At 36.3% G+C, this 21,771-nt stretch overlaps 1 protein-coding gene across 4 annotated transcripts in view; it reads right to left on the minus strand.

Annotated features, from left to right (window-relative positions):
- The window catches only part of INIP (INTS3 and NABP interacting protein), a 46,377-nt gene that overhangs the window by 19,879 nt on the left and 4,727 nt on the right, over window positions 1–21,771 (minus strand). For 2 of the 4 annotated variants that reach the window (XM_069085334.1, XM_069085335.1), the window contains one exon: window positions 20,897–20,971. The exons of the other annotated variants lie outside the window; for them this stretch is intronic. The gene's annotated coding sequence lies outside the window, so the exon portion shown is untranslated. The remainder of the gene's footprint in view (window positions 1–20,896; window positions 20,972–21,771) is intronic. 4 annotated transcript variants of the gene reach the window in all.

Here is a 21,771-nt window from a genome sequence, read left to right on the forward strand (position 1 = left end):
ATAAATAAGGCACAGCTTTATCCTGTGTGTCTTGTACAGACATGTTTAAATATATTCATAAATTTTTATATATGTACATATATTCATAACTTAACAATAAACTTCTTCTTTTTTAGGTATCTTATTTTTTAAAGGCACCAGCTACTACTTTTGTTTTTTTGTTTGTTTTTTAAAGAGAGGAACTGGATTAAAGGACTCCAATATCCCTTCTAGGTCTAAAATTCTACAATTTATTTGCTAACATCCTAACTTCTTACAGGAAGGATATAAATTAAAATCATGTAAAATATGAATTTATCCTATGGGAGAAAATAAAGTTTAATTTGGAAGCATTTAAATACATGTGAATGTGAATATATGAAAAATTATGAAAAGTTCTAGAGTTAAAGACAATACTTCCTTTCCTCAGGGAGCTTAAAAACCTAGTGGGTGGAATAGTGAAATTAGAAATGTACATAAATAAGTACTATGTACATTGTATTCAAATATGATACAAGAGAACAAAACAAGGAAAAAATAGAGACCCAAAACATTATAAGAAAATTTGAATGGAGAAAAATAATTTTTTGCTTGACAACTGAGGAAGTTTTCAAAGAAGAAATATGCCCTGGTGGGCAATTTTAACATATCAGGCCAGGAGGGAACAACCTGCATCAATGCATAGAAGTAGGACAGGAAATTGTGAGATGGATAAATGAAGAGTCTAGCTTGTCAAAATGTGTAATGCAAGTTGTGGGAGGCCTTAAATGCGTGGCTAAGAAGTTTTCATAGACCAATGGTCTCCAAACGTAATTGGTCATGCACCCTTATCATTGAAAAATTTTTGGCACAAACACCCCCAATATATGTGTATTTAAAAATATACAATACACTACTGTTCCAATAATTATGTACAGCATAAAGTTCAAAAAAATATAAACTTTTAAAAGGAGATTGAAATGAAATAATATTTGATCCAAGAGTCAAAAGGGAGCCTGTAGAGTTTACTGAGTAGGAAAGTGACATGGTCAGACCTGAACTTTAGGAGGACCACTATAAATGTGTGGAGGATGAATTGCAGTTGATCAAATAGAAAGCTAATGAATTAAGATTAGGTGAGAGATGATGAGGTCCTGACACTGGTGGCTATATATGTACAGAAAAAGGGTCAAATACAAGAGTCTGAAAAAAAAAGGAAAAAAGAAAAAGTCTGACAGTGAAATGGATCTGTAAGGTGATGTTCTAATATGTTTATGACGTGGCCTTTTATATCTAGGTCATGTATTCATTTTGAGCTTATATTAGTATAAAGTAAAGGTGTTGGTCTAAATCTAATTTCTGACAGATTGCTAACTAATTTTCACAGCAATTTTTGTTAGATAGTAAGTAGCTATTTAGGGTGGAACAATGTGTTGCATAGGATAAGCAGACATAGATTGTGAGCTTCATTACTGATCTTATTATATTATTTTTCACCAAAAACTTTTCTAAATTTCTCTTTTATTGTCAAATGTAAAACCATCCTTCCAGTCCCAAGGTTCATAACTTCAACTCTTCTCTCTTTATTATCCCACAAATCCATACCCAAGTAGCCAAATTCTGCTGTTTTCTATCTTCCCAACTTCAGACTTCTTTTTGGTCTTTCTGACTCACCTCTCCCGTCATCAAAACATCTTTCATACAGCTGCCAAAGTGCTTTTTCCTAAAGCTCAGTTCTGAACCTATCATTCTCCTATTCAAACACCACTGGCTCCCTATTGGCCCTAGGGTCAAAGGTTATCTCACCATCTTTCATCCTTTTTTACCAATGTCTACTTCTTGTGTTTGTTTTATAATGTACATAATTATTAGAACAGTGTGACATGTAGATAATTTTTTAAGTGGATCTGTAATTTCTTCATTACAGCAAGCTCTTAGTGAGGAACTTCTACCAATGCCAATTAGCACCAGCAATAAGTAAATGTATAAATATTAGGGAAGGGGTGACAACTCAAAAATGTATAATCAAAAAAGTCTGGCAACTACTGCTAAAATCCAAGGTTATTGGATTTGATTATCAGAAGACCTGGCTTCAAACTCCAACTGTTATTTACTTATCTGTGTGGCCTTAGACAAATCACTTAATTTCTCAGGGCCTCAGTTTATTAAGATATAAAATGAGGGGGGAGTGCTCTAAAATAGGATTTTAGAAATCCACTGAAAGTTACTAAACAAGAGAGCGGCATAAATCAGGCCTATAGATTTGGCAGGCATGTGAAAAAATGAATTGAGGAAAAGAGAGACTCAAGGAAGGTTGACCAGTTAGTAAGCTACTAAAATATTTAACCGTATAAAATATTTTATTGTATAAATTTCAAAACAGCACTTTCATGTCATCAACTAGATGTCTTACAATATGCTTCAAATTATCACATTCATTTAACAATTATTTACTAAGTACTCAAGATAAATGGAGCTTACTTTATGCTAAACTCTTACCCTCAAGATAGATTAAAATTTAGTCATTGCACTCTTCTTCAGGTGTTAATGTCTAAATATGAATCTAAGAAATCATAATTTTTGAAGGAACAGAAAACAGAAGTCATCAAGCTATGTAGTAGCTTGGGCTACTAAGTGTTGTTTCAAACTTCAGATATTTAAAGATACATAGTGGATAGGAAATTTAATCATGACATAAAAACATTACTTTCTAAAGACATAAGATTATTTTTACAAAATTCCATTTTAAATCTAAGAGAAACCATCACCTTCCTGCTCGGCTATGACTACTGTTTTAATATTTAATTTAAAAATAATAGTTTATATTAATATAGCACACTAAAGTTATAAAATGCTTCACATAATATATTTCTTTTGATCTTCATAAAAAGTTAAGGCAGGTAGTAATAACAACAAGGATTATCATTTCATTTTATAGCTGAAGAAAGAGACTAAGGTTAAATGTCATCACTATCAATGGCAGAGTCAGAACAAAAATCCTCATGGATAATTTTACCATGGTGGCTAGGTGGTTCAGTGTATAGAGCACCAGCCCTGGAGTCTGGAGAACCTGAGTTCAAATCTGACCTCAGACACTTAACACTTACTAGCCATGTGACCTTGGGCAAGTCACTTAACCCCAATTGCCCTGCCTACCCCCTCCAAGAAAAAGCAAAATTAAATAAAATTTTAAAAAGATAATTTTACCAATCTGCCTTCTAGATATAAAATCTTCATTTTTTACTATGTCATACTGCTGCTCACATGTATACTAACTAGATATTCTAAAGACCTCATCTTTGAAGTGATTATATTAATTAAAAACTGTTACACTGTCAAAATGAATCATGCCTTCTTTCACTCTCAGCAATAAAGGGGTGCTGAAGATGGATGTAGCTTAATAGATTTCTCACACAAAACAAGTATTCTTTGACATGCAAGTGACCTGTTTAAAGTTAGCTTTCATAAGATGTTACTTGAAGCCATTAAGATAAAACAATGCACACAAAATGCTTATTTTTTTAAAATATGTCTATTTGCTCATTATATAAATCTACATTAAAGCTTACATTCATAGTTATCTTTAAACTCTCACAATTTCTTTGTATCAAATACTGACATCACTAGTTCAATGAACTACAATAAAACTTTAAAACTTGAGCTGATATTAAATCTATCCTAATATTAGTTACTTAAAAGAAAGATTTCTTAGTGATACAATAAATGACTGCGATTTTTTTTTTAAACCAACAATAGGGGCGGCTAGGTGGCGCAGCGAGTAAGAGCATCAACCCCGGAGTCAGGGACTCCGGGATCGGTTCCGGCCTCAGATACTTAACACCCACACAAAATAACTGGCCGTGTAACCTTGAGCAAGTTACTTAACGCCAATTGCTAAAAAAAAAAAACTATTCTGGCACTGTCTAAATAGGTATTTATCCTTCAAATTCTCTTATTCATAATCTTGTAAAAAAAAAACAGACTACCATCTGTAAGACACTAATGTTTTAATAGTAAAAAACTGAATAATAAATGAAAAATCTGCATTTTAATGGAAATTAGATGTGACATTCTCCATAAAGTCCTACTTGGATATCTTGGCATGACATGTAGGTGACTCAGGTTTTGGGTGCTTTTTTTTTTAAACCTGAACTTTAATTTCATCAGTATAAAGAAATTCTCAGTGAGGAAACTTCCTCTCCCAGTATAAATGAGCATCTACTCTACTCTGTAACTCTAGTCTTAATTCCCTGGGGCACTGAGAAGGGAAGTGATTCAGGGTCATTCAGGTTTTCCTGACTCCAAAGTGGTTCTCTATCCACACCACCATATTGCTTCTTGACTCTGGGCTTTTCAAGACTATACAAATAGAATTCAAGGTTCTACTCACAGTGGAAAAGTTCTGAGTACTAATACAGAAACTAATTATGTTTGTTACCTTTGGATCTGCCCTGCCAATCATCAAATAGAGTGTTGGTCACTGCAACCCACAAAACAAAGGAAAAGGTAAAACATAAGACTTGTTTATCTTCCTTCAGATTCCACAATACTAGTCACAGTCAGGCAGAAAAGGGTAGAGAATATGCCGAGTCACATTTTTAGACATTAATTTAATATTAGTTCTTTTAGTAGTTGTTAGACAAAGATCCCATGACAAATGCCTGAAGGCTACGAGCAACATTTATGTTCACATTCTAAAAATCAAAAAAAGTTGCAGTGAAAGAGAAAGATGGCTCATAGGTTCTCCTCAGAGAGAACAGTAAAGGAGTTGACAGAATTGTTTTTTTCCTATCTAAAGAAGAGAGGGATACTTGGTCATTATGCCTAGCACTACTCACAAGAAGCAAGATGAAGGAGACCATTATAAAGATATGTAAGAGTGTACAGTAACACTTGTTGTAGATGATGAAGAGCTTGACAAATGTATCTGATCTAAGTCAAAATATACCTTACTGTGAATTCAATACAACATTAAGCCTAGGAAAAGAAGGCAATAATTATGTCAGAAAACAGTCTGGAATAAAGAAATGAAAGAGGCCTCAGGTGCATAAATCATGAATACTTTCTTCAAGAAGAAAGAGGGAAGGTGCTCTACATGATGATTACAGAACACTATATTAAGTGATAAGTTGTCTATACAAAGTCAAATCATCAACTGGTTGGGAAAAGGTCCGAAACTAATAATGAATTAGAAGAAAGGATATAATCAATCAATAAACATTTATTAAGCACCTCCTAGGTGCCAGGCACTATGCTAAGCACTGAGAGACACAAAAGGAGGCAAAAGATAGTCCCTACCCTCAAGGAGCTTACAGTCTAATGGGGGGGGACAACATGAAAAGAAAATATATACAAAGCAAGCTATATACAGAATAGGAATTCATTTTAAAAGGGATATTTTAAAAGTAAGGGAAGTTTTCCTGTAGAAGTGTGGGATTTTAGGGGACAGCTAGGTAGCACAGTGAATAGAACACCAGCCCTGGAGTCAGGAGGACCTGAGTTCAAATCCAGACTCAGACACTTGACACACTTACTAGCCATGTGACCTTGGGCAAGTCACTTAACCCCAATTGCCCTGCCCTCTCCCCTCCAAAAAACAAAAACAAAAAACAAGAAGTGTGGGATTTTAGTTAGTGACTTATAGAAAGTTAGGGAGGTCAGCAGATGGAACTGAGGAAGGAGAGCATTCCAGGAAGGGAGGACAGCCAGAAAAAATGCCCAGAGAGAAGACATAGAGAGTCTTATTGGTGGAACAGCCAGGAGGACAGTGTTACTGGATCCAAGAGGACATGTTAGGGAATACAGAAAAAGAAGACTGGAAAGATAGGAGGGGGCTAGGTTTGACTTTACAAGCCAACAGAACATTTTATATTTGCACCTGTAGGCAACAGGAAGGCCCTGAAGTTTATTGGTGGGGGGAAGTAAAAAGGGGGTGGGCATGATCAGACTTACATTTTAGGAAAATCACTTTAGTGACTGAATGGAGAATGGATTGGAGTAGGGATAAACTTGAGACAGGCAGAGCCATCAGCAGGCTATTACAGTAAGCAAGAAGTGAGGTAATGAGGGCCTGAACCAAGACAGTAGCAGAGTCAGAGAAGAAAAGGGGGTATATTGGGGAGATGCTACATAGGTGAAATCGACAGACCTTGCCAACAGGCTAGATGTGGGGGGTGAGAAATAGTAAAGAGTCCTGGATAACTCCTAGGTTGCAAGTCTGAGAGACTGGGAGGATGTCAGCTCCCTACAGTGAGGCCCTGAATGCAATTACAAGCTGTCAACTGAAAAAAAAGGGAAAGTGAAAACCATAAAGACATTGACAATCACCATTTCTTAGAAGAATTTCACTGAAACAAAACAGTCATAGCAAGAAGATCAAAAAAAGGACAGAAACCACCTAGATTAAATATGTAATAGTACAGACAGCTACTAAATTCACCTATCAGTATAAATACTTTGGACAGGTATCTGTATAGGAACAATGAACTGGGTTCCGATTTGAATATGAGGAAGAGATTATGCTAGACCTCATTTGGGAAACTTTGCAGCCCTCATACTGATCCAAGCAGCTCACATTGCCGCAAAAGTCCATCTCTTTGGTACCTGGTTGAGTCTACATATATGGCTGCAAATCATGGAATTTTTATCTCAAAAGTACAGGCTACAAGTGGCATAAAAAATCACCAGAGTCTGTCTATCTATCTACATGCTTATTTTTGGTGATTTTTTTTATGTCATTTCTCATGTGCAACATACTGTTGGTAATATGCTTTAATGTATTTATACCTACTGTACAATTTTCCATTTCCATTTGCGTAACAGTGCAGCAATGTGAGCTGCCTGAAATCTAAGAGGGCTGTACAGTTTCCCAAATGAGATCCACCCTAATTTCTTCCTCATATTCAATTCTAAGCCCACTTCATTGTTGCTATACAGATATCATAACTAGGTAGTACAGGAGATAGAAGATTGGATGTGGAGTCAAGAAGACCTGAGTTCAAATTCTACCTCTTTTTTTTTTTTTGGCTTTTTGGAGGAGGGAAGGTAGGACAATTGGGGTTAAGTGACTTGCCCAAAGTAACAAGGCAAGTTTTGTGTTAAGTGTCTGAGGCCTGACTTAAACTCTGGTCCTCCTGACTCCAGGTCTATTCACTGTACCACCTAGCCACCCCTTACATCTAACTCTTAATAGTTGAGTGCCCTAGGCAAGTCACTTAACCTTTGTTTGACTCAGTTTCCTCATCTGTAAAAATGAGAATATTAATATCATCTTCCTTCTGGGGTTGTTGGGAAGATTGTAAGATAATATTATTTTATCACTTTGCAAACTTTAAAATGATATATAAATGATATTGTTAATATCATTCTCCCACTCAAAAAGCTTCAGTGAGTTCCTGTTACTGCTAAATTAAAATACAAACTGCTCTGTTTGGAATTTAAGACCCTTCACAATCTGGCCCCAATCTCTTTCCAGACACATTTCACATTATGCCCCCTCAGGCAATCAATGTTCTAACCCAAATGGCCTACTTAAGGGCCCTCCATTCAAAACATTCTGTATCTCACCTCTGTACCTTTGAACAGGCTGTCCTCCATGCCCAGAATACTTTCTTCGTTTTCATCTCCATCTCTTGAGATCCCTGATTCCTATTAATGCTAAAGTGCTATGTACTACAGTCTTTCCAGACTCCCTTACTCCACCCCCACCCTGGCAACTAGTCATTCTCTCAAAAAACATAGTTCACAAGTATTTGTCTATCTGCCTTTATAAAAAGGTGAGAATTTTTGGAGTATATATTTTGCTGTATAGTTCATCTAAGGATACCTCTTATGTAGCTTGCCGTGCAGTCCATCAAAACTCTGATTCTTATCTAGCTTGCATGGCAGTCTATCTAAATATCAAGTCTTTTTCACCTGTGGTCTAGACACATATGGTCCCCCTCACCCAATTCTGTATTTGTACAGCTCATTTTCTGATTCCACCCACAGGACCTTACATTTATTTTATTCGATTTTATTTTATTAAATTTGGATCATCACTCTAGCCTGTCAAACTCTTTTTTTGGATCTTGATTCTGTTACCAAATAAAAGGATTATCTATTCTTATTTAATGTCTTTGTAAATTTGATCAGCAAGGAACTTTTTTCCTCTTTTTTTATTACAAAGGACAGCTCTCTTGGAAACAGAAGGCTATACTGGAAAATATAAATGATATAAATGAAAAGAAGAGCAATAAAATGTTTATTTTTTAAAAATCCTTGATCAGGATAGCAACTATGACTTCACTCATGTCAGTAATAATGGACTGACTAGAACAATGTCAAGACCAGCTCCTTGAGACAACCTATTAGATAACTCCCTCCAGATAAACATCATTCTATTAATTACTACTCTTTAGGTCTGGTTATAACGAAATGTGGTGATCTAAGAAGCCAAGTAATTAGCTCAGAACTGGCAAGACCTAGCCAAGAAATTTCTATGTTAATAATTTAAGTTATACAGGTCATAGGCTAAAATTTGGGGAGCACTCTAAGCCTCCAAGTTTCTGATCAACAGGCTCCCATATTTCTGTGTAGTTTATTGATCAACTTCTTCCAGAGGTGGGGATACTGTAGTCCCAAGGCCACAAGTGGCCCTCTAGGTCCTCAAGTGTGGCCCTATGACTAAATCCAAACTTAGCCCCACCCTAAGGCTAATGATATAAAAATAATCAAGGGGCAGCTGGGTGGTGCAATGTATAGAAGAACACTGGCCCTGGAGTCAGAAGAACTTGATTTCCAATCCAGCCTCAGACACTAGCTGTGTGACCCTAGGCAAGTCACTTAATCCTGATTGCCTCAGAAAAAATCATAATCACAATAAGCATTTCCATAGTACTTGAAGATGTGCCAAATGTTTTACATCCATTACCTCCCAACCTCACAATACCCACAGAAAGTCAACTAAAATTTGTTAAGTATCTGCTATATGCCAGACCCTGTGCTAAGAGCTGGGAATACAAAAAAAAGGCAAAAAAGTCCCTGCTCTCAAGATTTCACCGTCTAAAAAGCGAAACAATATGCCAACACTCTGCACAAACAAGATACAAAAGGATATATTGGGGTAGTGTCAAAGGGAAGGCACTAAAGTTAAGGAGGACAGGAAAAAGCTTCTTGGAGAAGCTGGGATTTGAGCTGAGACTTGAAGAAAGCTAGAGAAGGGAGGAAGCAGATATGATGGAGTGTTCTTGAGGGGTAACCACTGAAAGGATATGGAGTGTCAAGTTTGAGGAATGACATGGAGGCCAGTGTCACTGAATCAAATAGTTCATGGGGGAAGGGGCATACGATCTAAGAAGGCTAGAAAGGTAAGAAGTGACCAAGTCACAAGGGTTTTTAAAGCTAGAGGATTTTATCTTTGATCCTTGAATTTCTTGAATAGGGAAATGACATGGTTAGAGTTTCACTTGAAGAGGATCAGAGGAGAGGATGACTGAGTAGAGGACAGACTGGAGAGAGACTTGAGACAAGGTGTAAGGTGATGAGGGCTTGCATTCAGGTGGCTGCAATAACAGACAAGAGAAGAAAGCATGCAGAAGAGATATAGCTGACTGAGTGAAAGAGTGATAAAGGTAGAAAAGATGGGTTAAAGGCAAACTGTTGAGGAGTTTAATTGCCAGGGTACAGAATTTAGGCTTTACTCCACAGGAAGAAAAATATAAGCTAAAGTTTAAAAAGCAGAAGCATGCAGGATGAAATGGATGTAGAAGACACTGAAGGGAGGGAGTCAAATTAAGAGGTTATTTGAACAGAACAAACAAGAGGCAATAAAGGATTAAACCAGTGTAATGTCAGTGGGAGTGGACAAAGGAAAGAATGAATTCAAAAAGACAATTTTTAAAGGATTTAATTAAATATGACTTTTGTTCAGAAAGAATTGAAATCTACATTTCAGGAAACTATTCTAAGATCAGGAAAAATGGTACCTTGGGCATTTTTGTTGCAATAATTCTTATTTTCTGACTTGTCAAGAAACACTGGTGTACTGCACAACATGGTCATTTGGTCATTTTCACTGCAATAATTATTATTCTCAAGCCAAAAAAAAAAAAAAAAGAAGTAAGTAGAACCAGGAAAACAATATGAAAACGGGGTGGCTAGGTGGCGCAGTGAATAGAGCACCAGCCCTGGAGTCAGGAGGACCTGAGTTCAAATCTGACCTCAGACATTTAACACAAAAACTAGCCATGTGTATTGGTAAAGTCTGAAGGAGGTCCTGCTGTGTGCCCAAAGAAGGCTTTCATGTCCATAATTGTTCATTAACCACCAGGTGATAAGAGAACAGGATATACTCTTGATGTCTGTAACTGGTAGAACAGGCATGGTTAGGAAACTGGACCCTGGCTACATATGTATTAGGTTAATAAGGATGAGAGGGATAACAGGGATGGTAGTAGAATATTGTTGTGAAAGCAAGAGACAATCAATAGTAGTGTGAGCTTATGATGATAAAAGCTGTCTACAGGTGAGTCTAGGTTGAGCTTGCCCTTGAGGTGAAATATGATGAAGAGGGAGATAAGAAGTAGGACAATGTTCAGAGACAGATAGTTGTTAAGATGAGAGAATTCTGATTTAGTTCTGCCAAGGGAAGAGGAAAAGAAGATAAATTGTGCTCCATCCTGGGAGGAGTCCAAGAATCATCTTCATCATCTTCCACCATCATCATAGAATTTTAAGATGGAGATGAAACATTAGAAGTCATCCAGTCCAACAACATAACCAAAGTAGGCCTACCCCATTGCAGCATACTAGACAGGTAATATAGGTCATTGGGGATAAGAATCCAGAAGTGTCTAGGACAGGGCCTTCCACCAACTACCCCACCCCTCTATAACCACTCCTAAGATTATGGTTTTCCTAAATCAATTTCCAATTGTCAAACTATTGGGGTAGATTTCACAAAGAACCCTAGAGTCACTTTGCAATGCAAATGTCTGCCAGGGAGCCCTACATCTCAGCATGGTGGGGGAGGGCAACCATGGCCTCTAGGAAGCATGGAAGGAAAATCAATCAACAAACATTTACTGATCACTGTGATAGTAATGGAATATAAAGTTCCCCCTGTATTGGCTTGGTTTTGTTATTGATTGTGTTAAAACCCAGAGTTTGTTAATCCCACCTGTGGGATGGACTTGTTGATGTGAAAAGAAAGTCCTGAACTGGGAGGAGCTTATAATGGGAATACAAATTTGGAAGATCTTCCCTGCCCCTAGGCTAAAGTGCACCTGAAGCCTGGGGTGGGAGGCTTGTTTTTCAGTAGATACTTCTTGATTGGCCAGTGAGTCAATAAGGTTGTTACATTCTCTGAGCCAGGAGAAGGCTATATAAGCCCTGATGTGTAGCTTTGTTTTGGGGGCTCACTTTGCGAAGTGTTCTGTGATTTGATCTGTATTCTGGGAAGCCGTTGTCCAGCCCCCCCGGCTTCGAAAAACCCAGATGTGGAAACCCAGATGTTGACTGGGTATGGATGTAATGGTTGGACAGTTTGAAATCTGTCTACTTGATCTGTTTCTGTCTGTGTACTTTGAAGTTCCGGGTGCTGACCTCTTTTCCCCTGAACAAGGTAAACAATACATCTATGGCTGATTAAAGTAAGCTTGTTAACCCATTTTGAGTTGCTTTCCTTTAACAATTCAGATCCAAGAACCTGTATGGGCAGCCACCTTGAGGACGCTTGGGGTGCTTGCTGCTACAGAGCTGGTGACATAGATTTGGAGAGACAAGAGAAAGGCAGAAGAACTTTTTGGAAGCAGCACCCTCGTGGAGGCAGAGAGAAACTGAGAGGATTGCTGAGGGCTACTTTGAATTGCCCTGGACTTTTGAGACCTGCCCCGGGAGCTGCCAAGGACTGAGGAGACATGGCTGTTTTGCTGGTACTTTGTCTGTCTGTTTTGATGTTGTTTTGCCAGATTTGTCCACTGGTGAAAGACAGTCCTTTTGTTGCAGGGGTCTGGGAACCTTTCTGTTGGTTCAGAGACTGTCCTGCAGACAGAGAGTGAATACTGTCCACTGGTTAAGGACAGTGCTGTTGCTGCAGGGGTCTGGGAACCTTTCTGTTGGTTCAGGAGCCCTGAAGAAGGATTTTCTTGTTGTATGTTTACAGAAATCCTGGGAGAGGGTTTTGCTAATGTTTTCAGGGGTTCTAGGACTGTTCTGCAGACAGAGGATGAATTAATGAAGAGACTGGCAATGTATCTTGTGGCCTTGCTAAGCCTTGTCTCCCCAGGAACTAAGATTGCTGAGAACTTGCCTCAAGTCAAGATGAAAAGACCTCCATTTGGGTATTAAGTGCTGTGCTTAAACTTGATTGTAACTCTGGGGTAGATTCAATTGTGATCCAGGGGTGGGGAACTTTTGACCTTTTTGTGTTCTGTGGTTGAACAAATGAATGTACTTTACTTAGATTGGAAACTAATCTCCATTTGAGAAGAGGGGCTTAGTGGTGGACTAAATGAAGGTACAGCCTAGGGGTGGAGTAGTATTTAGAACAGGGACTTTGTAATTGATTGAATGAATGGAAGGTCCTGGGGTGGGGTAGTACTTGGAGATTATTTAATCACACTTAGTAAATGCTGTATTTTGAATGATGTCATGTTTTGACCTTCTCTGTTCCTGGTTGGTCACTGAATAAAATGGAGAGCACCTATGCTGGTATTCTGAACCTTGGGAAGCTGCCTTTCCTTGACATTACATTACAGACAGTGAAGTCAGAACTCCTGCACCAAAAGCTTCAAAGGAAAATATGAGCTGGTTACAGGCCATAGAGGACCTTAAGAAGCAGATAAGAGAAGTGGAGGAAAAATTGGGAAGAGAAACAAGAACGCTGCAAGAAAATTATGAAATGAGTCAACAGCCTGACTGAGGAAAATAACACCTTAAAAAACAGACAAACTCAAATGGCAAAAGAGGCTCAAAAAGGCAATGAGGAGAATCATTGCTTCAGAATTAGATTGGAGCAAATGGAAGCTAATGACTTTATGAGAAATCAAGATGCTGTTAAACAGATACAAACAAATGAAAGAATAGAAGGCAATGTGAAATATCTCATGAAAAAAAACCACTGACTTGGAAAAAGATCCAGGGGACATAATTTAAAAATTGTTGGACTACCTGAAAGCCATGATCAAAGTAAGAACCTAGAAATCATCCTCCTGGAAGTTCTCAAAGAAAACTGCCCTGATATTTTAGAACCAGAAGGCAAAATAGAGCTTGAAAGAATCCACTGAATACCTCCTGAAAAAGATCCCAAAAAGAAAACTCCTAGGAATATTATAGCCAGGTTCCAGGATTCCCAGATCAAGGGGAGAATATTACAAGCAGCCAGGAAGAAACAATTTGAATATTGTGGAAACACAATCAGGATAACCCAGGATCTGGAAGCTTCTACACTGAGGGATCAAAGGGCTTGGAATATGATATTCCAGAGGTCAAAGGAGCTGGAATTAAAACCAAGAATCACCTACCCAACAAAACTGAGTATCATGTTTCAGGGGAAAATATGGTCATTCAGTGGAATAGAGGACTTTCAAGCATCCTTGATGAAAAAACCAGAGTTGAATAGAAAATGTGACATTCAGATACAAGAAGCAAGAGAAGCATGAGAAGGTAAACAGGGAAAAGAAATCATAAGCCACTTATCAAAGTTGAACTATTAACATTCCTACATGGAAAAACAATAATTGTAACTTATGAAACTTTTCTCAGTATGAAAATAGTTGAAGGGAATAGAAATATATATATATGAGGGTATATGGGCATAGGAATACATATGTGAATGTGTGTATATATGTTTACAGTTATACATAGATAGAGGACACAGGACCAATTTAACAGGAAGGAATGATACTTAAAAGGCGAAATTAAGAGGTGAGAGAGGGATATAATGAGCAGAGATGGGAAGAGACAGAATGGGGTAAATTATCTCATATAGAAGAGGCAAGGGAAAATGGTTACAATGGAGGGGAAGAATAGGAAGGCAAAAGGGAATGGGTCAACCTTATTCCCATTGAATCTGGCTTGGGGAGGGAATAAAATACACACTAAATAGGGTATCACCCTACAGGAGAGTAGGGGAGAACTGGATGAGAGGGAAGGCAGGCTGGGGGGGGGCGGAAGGAAGTTGGAAGCACCCACTTTTGAAAAGGGATGGGATCAAAGTAGAGAATAGAACAACTGGGAGGTGGGATAGGAGGGGGGGGAAATAAAGTCAGTCTTTTACAATATATCTACTATGTCAATGTTTTGCATTAGCTACACATGTACAACCTATACTGAACTGCTTATCTTCCCAGTAAGGGTGGGTGACAAGGGAGGAAGGGAATGAATCTGGAATTCAGTTTTAAAATCAAATGTTTAAATATATATATACTATTATTAATATTATTTTACATGTAATTGGGAAATAAGATACAAAGGCACTGGGGCATAGAGATCGATCATGTCCTACTAGAAAAGTCAAAAGGGATATGGGATAAAATATGGGAGAGAGCAGATCGGAGGAGGGAATATCCTGTGGGACTGCTATTTTGGGGTGGTGGGTAGGGGAAAAATGGGGAGAAAATTTGTAACTCAAAATCTGGTGGAAATGAATGATATAAATCAGAAGTTAATAAAGCATTTGAAAAATGAAAAAAAAAGTAGGATCTTGGTATTTTGGTTTGTATTACACAAAATCTTTAAATGAGATTGGGAAGTCAAGGCATTTTTATTGGCAGAGGACCTTTGCTTAGAGTGGATAGGATGATGTTTCCTGGCAACAGAGAATAATAGAAAGAGCTGTTCAATTCTTACTTTGTTCTTTTATTTTCTGCAAAGGAGAATGACTTTACGCTAGAAATATCAGTACTGAAATGAATGTCAAAGCTGATAACCAAGAAAAGTTAGGAGTTAGTAAGAGCACTTAACTGCCCTTAATGAATTCAGGTCATTTAGACCACATGAACTACATCCTCCGGTCCTAAAAGAACTAGCAGGCATGACTGCTTAGTGACTATCCAAGTGTTTCCAAGATTACAGAAAACAGAAGCGGTACCTTAAAAATGAAGGACAAATATGTACATGATTTTCAAAAAAGGAAATAAAATCAAATCTGCATATTATAGCCTGGTAAATTTGACTGCTCTATTCCTGAGAAAATTCTAGGATAGATCAGTAAAAAGATGGTTGATAAATATTTAGAAAAAGAAGTGGTTAAAAAAAAATGTAACATAGCTTCATCAAGAAAAGGTCAGGTCAAACCAATTTCCATTTCCTCTTTACAGGAAAGTTAAATCTAAACTAGCAGATGAAGGAAATGCTGTACATAGAGTTTGCCTAGATCTTAGCAAAGCTTTTTGATAAAGTACCTCATATTATTCTTGTGGAAGAGATGACAGAATATGGATTAGGTAATAAGACAATTATATGGATTCAAAACTGCTTGGATAGTTGGACTCAAAAAGTAGTTGTGAGAAGTCCAAAATCAATATGAAAGGAGCTTTCCAAGAAGTACCTCAGGGATCTGTGCTATTTAGAATTTTATCAATGACTTGGAGAAAAGCTTAGATAAAATGCTTATCAAATTTACAAATGGTTACAAAAGTTGGGAGGGAAAGTTCACACAGTGAATAACAGAATCAGGATCTAAAAGGGCTAGAGCACTGGGCTGAATACAATCAGATGAAATTCAAGCAATAAATTAAAATTCTTACACCTGGTACAAAAAAAATCAACTCTGTAAGAGGTGTGGTTAAATAGTAGTTGTTCTGATAAAGACCTGACAGTCTTAGTGGATTGTAAGCTCAATACCAGTTAACAGTAGGATGTATCAGACAAAAATGCTAATTTAGTTTTGGGCAAGATTAAAAGAGGCACAGCTTCTAGGAAGTGGAAATACTAAGTTCTCATCAGCCCTCATCTAGAGTATTGTGTTCAGTTTGGGGCACCATGTCTTAAGGACACTAATATAAACTGGAGAGCATACAGAAAGGGGTTACCAGGTTGGTGAAAGGCACTTGAGTCCATGTCACCTAGGACATAGTAGATGGAGCCGTGGAGTCAGGAAGACCTGAATTCAAATCTGCTTCAGACACTTACCAGTGTGACCCTGGGCAAGTCACTTAACCTGTCTGTCTCAGTTTCCTTAAATGTAAAATGGACATAATAATAGCAGCTTCTTCACAAGGTTGTTTGTGATGGTTAAATGAGATGACATTGGTAAAGTACTTAGCACAATGCCTGGCACATAGTAGGTATTTAATAAGTACTTGTTCCTTCCCTTTAGGCCTTCCCCTCATATGAGCAGTTGAAAGAACTGAACATGTGTAGTATGGAGAAGAGATAATTCAGGGGACATGACAGCTACAAGGAGAATGGATTAGACTTGTTCTGTTCTGCCCCAGGGGACAGAACCAGGAGCAATGAATGAGGGGAAGCTGCAGGGGTCAATTTAAGATTGACATCAGGAAAAACTTCCCAACAACTTGAGCTGCCCAAAAGTAGAATGGGCTGCTTTGAAAGGTGATGGGTTCCCCTTCCTTAGACTAAGATCTTCAAGCAGAGACTGGACAACCAGTTGTTGGGCATGTTATGGTAAGGATTCTTCTTGTGTAGGGGTTAGACTAAGGTCTACTGAGATCATCTAACTCTCAATCTTCTAAAATTTAAATTATGTAGTTCTGGTATGTGACTGTCACAAGACTGGTTATGAAATGAGCATGAGACTCTGACCCTCCTGAACGAGTCTACAAGCTACTAACTCTACTGCTATCCTCAACAATATTCAAGTTTTATTGAGAGTGCCCCATAATTCTCTCTTTCAGCTTTCTCTTTCTCAGTTTTAGTTAGCAAAACTATTCTGTCTTATAGAAGCAATTAGGAAACTTATCATCCTCTGTTTTGAAACATTCTACTACATAAGAATTATGTGATCTCTTAAAATCTGGTAGAATTCACTTGTGAATCTGCCTGGTTCTGGTACCTTTTTGCAGGCTGGCACTTTTAATAGCTTGTTAAATTTCTCCTTCTGAATTGTTCCATTTAGGAATCTACTTCTTGTTGTGTTAATTCTGGTATTTTGTATTTTTATAGTCTTCCACTCCTTTTAAACTCTGAAATTTGTAAGCATAACTAAATTTGCATGTTTCTGATCATTTTCTTGATTTATTTTTTTCTCCCCTTTCTCATTTCTAAGTTTGGTAATTTGCATTATCTATTCTTTTTCTGATTATTCTTGATAAGTTTTGTGAATTTTGTTTTTCTTTTTAAAAAATTTTGGTTTTCTTTACCATTAAAATGTTTATAAATTTTTAACTTCAGGAATCTCTGTTCTTATTTTGGCTATTTATTTTTTATTTTTTTACTGAAGTACTATTTTGCTCCTCTTCCAAATTTAAGTGCAGACAACTAACAAAGGTTTTTTCTTAGTAATATGGGACTTCAATGTTACAGACTGGCCCCTTAGTATAGCTTTGTTTGAATCTCAAAGATTTTAATACGCAATATTATCATTATTACTGACATAATTTTTTATCATTTCCTTTTTCACCAAGGTATTATTTTAGTTCTCACAAGGACCTACACATTTTATTCACATTATTACTCATTTTTGCTTTCCTGTATTATTACTTTTAAATGTAATATGTGTTTTATTAAATTTACCTATTCTTCTGTGACTTAGTATATATAATAAAATATATATTTGAGAAGGAATGTATAATCATTGCTCTTCCCACTATATTCTCTCTATATACCTATTAGATCTAAGTTGCTTAACCTTTATCAACTCTAATTTTTAATTTTCTTGTTAGATTTATCAAATATTAGATAAGTGTGTTAAAAATTAGTAATATAATATTGGGAGATATTATCTATTCCTTTTTTTTTCTTTTTGGAGGGGGGAAGGTAGGGCAATTGGGTTTAAGTGACTTGCCCAAGGTCACATGGCTAGTTTTTGTGTTAAGTGTCTGAGGCCAGATTTGAACTCAGGGCCTAGCCGCCCCAATCTATTCCTTTTTGTAGTATTGTGAGCCTTATCTTTCACTACCAATTAGGGACAAATATATTTAAGATTGATAAGCTCTCATTCTGAATGAAACCTTTTAGAATTATATGATGTCCACGTTCATCTCCTTAATGTTTTCTGGTTTCAATTTAACTTTGTCCATTATCATTAATACCACTCCTATTTTTCACAAAATAGCAATAGTATTAAATGTTAGATCAACCTTTCAACATGGAGCTATGAATTTCTAGAACAAGTATGTTTATTGTAGTTGTCATGGTATTTTTAAAAATTTTTTTACATAACTCTTTTTTCTTTGAGATTTTAGTTCATTTACAATTTTAGCATGAAAACTGTTAAAAATTATTTTTTACTCTATCATTCTTTATTAAAGAATTATTCAAATTAAAGAAAATACAATCTCTCTTATTCATACTGCTAACATTATTAACTCAAATTGAATAAAATTAACTCTAAACAAAATATCTGGGCCTTATACTAGTAACTATGTAAATTTATTTTCAAAATTTAGGACCTTTGTTTTGTAATTTTGTAGTCTGGTTTGCCATTTGTGTCTTTTCTCCCTTCCTTACTTTTTTGTTTTTTTGCTTTTTGGAGGGCAATTGGGATTGACTTGCCCAAGGTCACACAGCTAGCAAGTGGTAAATGTCTGAGGCTGGATTTGAACTCAGGTCCTCCTGATTCCAGGGCCCATGCTCTATTCACTGTGCCACCTACCCACTCCCCCTTCCTTACTTTTCTAACTTTTATGTGTGAAATTATCTAAAACATTAAGTCAAAAAATTAGTCTGAAGATTCTTGAATATAATTTCCAACTTTATGTCACCATTTCCCCAGTCCTCTCCGAAAACAAAGGACAAACACAAACAATAATTCCCAACTAGATTATCTGTACTTAAGTTTTAAGTATGTATCTTTCAAACTTAAAATCCACCTTATTTTCAAGGGGCTCTTGAAAGATACCATCTTTCTGTCATCCTTCAAAATTTACATGATTTACGCATATGTAGCTCTTTCCCTTGAAACAGCATACTTGCCTTTGCTAGATAGACTAATTCTGGGTTCATAATTCATATTTTTAAGTGTATAAATATATACATATGTGTCATATTCTGGTTTCTTTAGGTGACCTTAGTCGTCCCTAGTAAAATCTGTTGTGATCCAGATTAATGTTCTTTGAAATTCCATCTCTGTCTTTCTTCTTGTAGCATTCTTTCCTCATCCATGTTTAACAAGAATGTATGCAGAAGGTTTAGAATTTAAAATTTTCCCTTCTCAGGCACCTGCGAATTCTATTTGCATATTACCTCTTGTTTTTGATAACTGGGCATTTTTCTTAAATTTCTAGATTATATTGCTCAGATTTTTTTTCTAAATTATTAAGGATATAGATAATCCTAAGGTTTCTGCATCATGACCTAGTCTCCACCAAAAAAAAGTTAAAAAAAACCATGAAACCAAAATTGGCCTAAATATAAAATGTGCAGAACTAAAAAGATTATTGGTAAAAAAATTTTTTTAAATGCCATGAAGCATCTGAAAAAGTGAGAGAAACAATTAGGTGGAGAAAATACCATAAAATATTCTTAGAGACCTAAATGACACCATAACACTGGAAAGAAAATCATGATCAGAAATGAAAGAATTTGATAGAAATAAAGCCACTTATGGCAAAATTGGTGAATTTCTTATGGAAAGAAAATAAGCAAAAAATATTAACAATCAAATAAGATACCTGAAATGGCAATAGAAACAAATAGCAATTATTACATCTAAGAAAAATCAAATTATAAAATTAGTGGGAATAGCTCAGAAAATAATTCAACTCTTAAGAGATTTGTAGAATGACAGTTCTGGAGTGGAATGAGAATACAATGAATGTGAGGAGCCTGACTCCCCTTCAACCTCTCTACCACTTTTCTTGGAAACCAAGTGCTATATTAAACTCTGTTATAGTAATAAGACGTATTATCATTACAAATTAGACTACAGATTTAGCAAGATCATATTTTTGACTTGTGGATGAATATTTAAAAAAACTATACTGAGAATAAATTGAAATTATAAGTAGTAAATTCTCAATTATTTCTAATAAGGGAGGAAAAAGTATAAACATACAAAAATTCTTTTTATTTGAATTTGAAATGCAGTGCATGTTTTGTTTTGTTTTGTTTTTTGTATCAGTAGATTTTACTTTCGTAACTAAGCTTCATTTTGGCTTATTTTAAAATTAATTTTCATACCCTGATATCACAGGAACTCAGGGTAAGGAGGAGCTGCCAGAAACCAGGCTGTGTTGGTGCTGTATATATTGCAGAATAGTAGGGAACCTTGCATAAATAAACTGGGATTAAATATTTCCCACTGAATGTTCCACACCACAGATAATCCAATGTTGATTTCAAGAGGAAGTTGAGAGAGAAGCAAAAGAAACTTTTGCAATCACGTGATAAAAATTGATATCAGAGATAAGTATTGGCAAAAACTAAATCATCCTAAAATTTCTGTAGGTTTAGTAGCTCTTCCTAATGCAACTGTCATCCTCGTTGAAAAGAAAGTAGGCAATAATTTCCCCTGTCCTATGCCAAACTAAAACATAACATTCTAACAGTGTGTCAGGACTACAACTGCTACTTCCCAGTGTAGCATTTAGTAAATGTACTGATAACCAAAGTAATTTTTAAAATGTAAATTAAAATATTACCCAACTAATGCTTCAGAATGTTTCACCTAAACATTAGGTTCATTACAGAGCTAACAACAAACTACATTTCTAACCACTCTGTTGATAACCCATGACATTCTACAAAAAGTAAGTTGACCAAATTTCACCTACTTTATCCAGGCTCTGCCTATAATTTCTCCAAACAATATTACAACATGATTTTTCTTAATTACCTTCTGAGAACAGTTTGGTTGGTACTGAATGACTTCTTCCTGGGGGTGGTCATGAGCTAAATCGTCATTCATAATCTACAAGACACCAAGATCGCAGAATGAAAACTGCCACATCTTGTCATGAGTTTTCCAACCATCCCCTTCAATCAACAACCTTTCCACCCCCTTCTCTACACCCTCCTCATAATTCCTAATTTTCACCACAGTTCTTTATAACCCAAAACAAATAATAGTGATTAATGTATTGATGTAAATCTGGAGAAAGGTAGCCCTAGCCATTGTCTTGCTCTGTTCAATAACTATATCCATGGATGCCATGGATGAAGGCATATGTGGCATGTTTATCAAATTTGCAGATGGCATGATACTGAAACATACAGCAGATACACTGGGCAAGAGAATCAGGATCCCAAAAGATCTCAAAAGGCTAAAATGATGGGCCAAATCCAGTAAGGTAGAGCTGAATAGGGATAAAAGAAAAGTCCTGCCCTGTGTTAAAAAAAAAAATCATCTTCATAAGTTATTAGATGGGGAAGACGTGACTGAACAGTAATTATCTGAAAAATATTTAGGGGTTTTAATGAACTGAAACAAAAACTCAATATGAGTCAACACTGCGATATGGCAGGCCTAAAATCTGAATTATTGATTTTATAATCTAGTCATTTTTTTTTTCAAGTAAATCTGTTGTATTCATAAGAATTCATTGCAAAGTAGATACACACATTTATAAAACAAAAAACACCAAATGATTTTAAAAAAACAGAATAGAACCCACTGTAAGAAATCAGCTTCCTACCTTCCCCAAACCTTCACTCTATTTAAAACTGAAATGCAAATAGATGATTCTATAACTACATGTCAAAATTTACAAG

The sequence above is a fragment of the Petaurus breviceps genome, unplaced genomic scaffold (genome assembly GCF_028583685.1).
Source record: "Petaurus breviceps papuanus isolate PSGF00001 unplaced genomic scaffold, PetGlider_PUasm1.0 175, whole genome shotgun sequence".
NCBI lineage: Eukaryota > Metazoa > Chordata > Mammalia > Diprotodontia > Petauridae > Petaurus > Petaurus breviceps.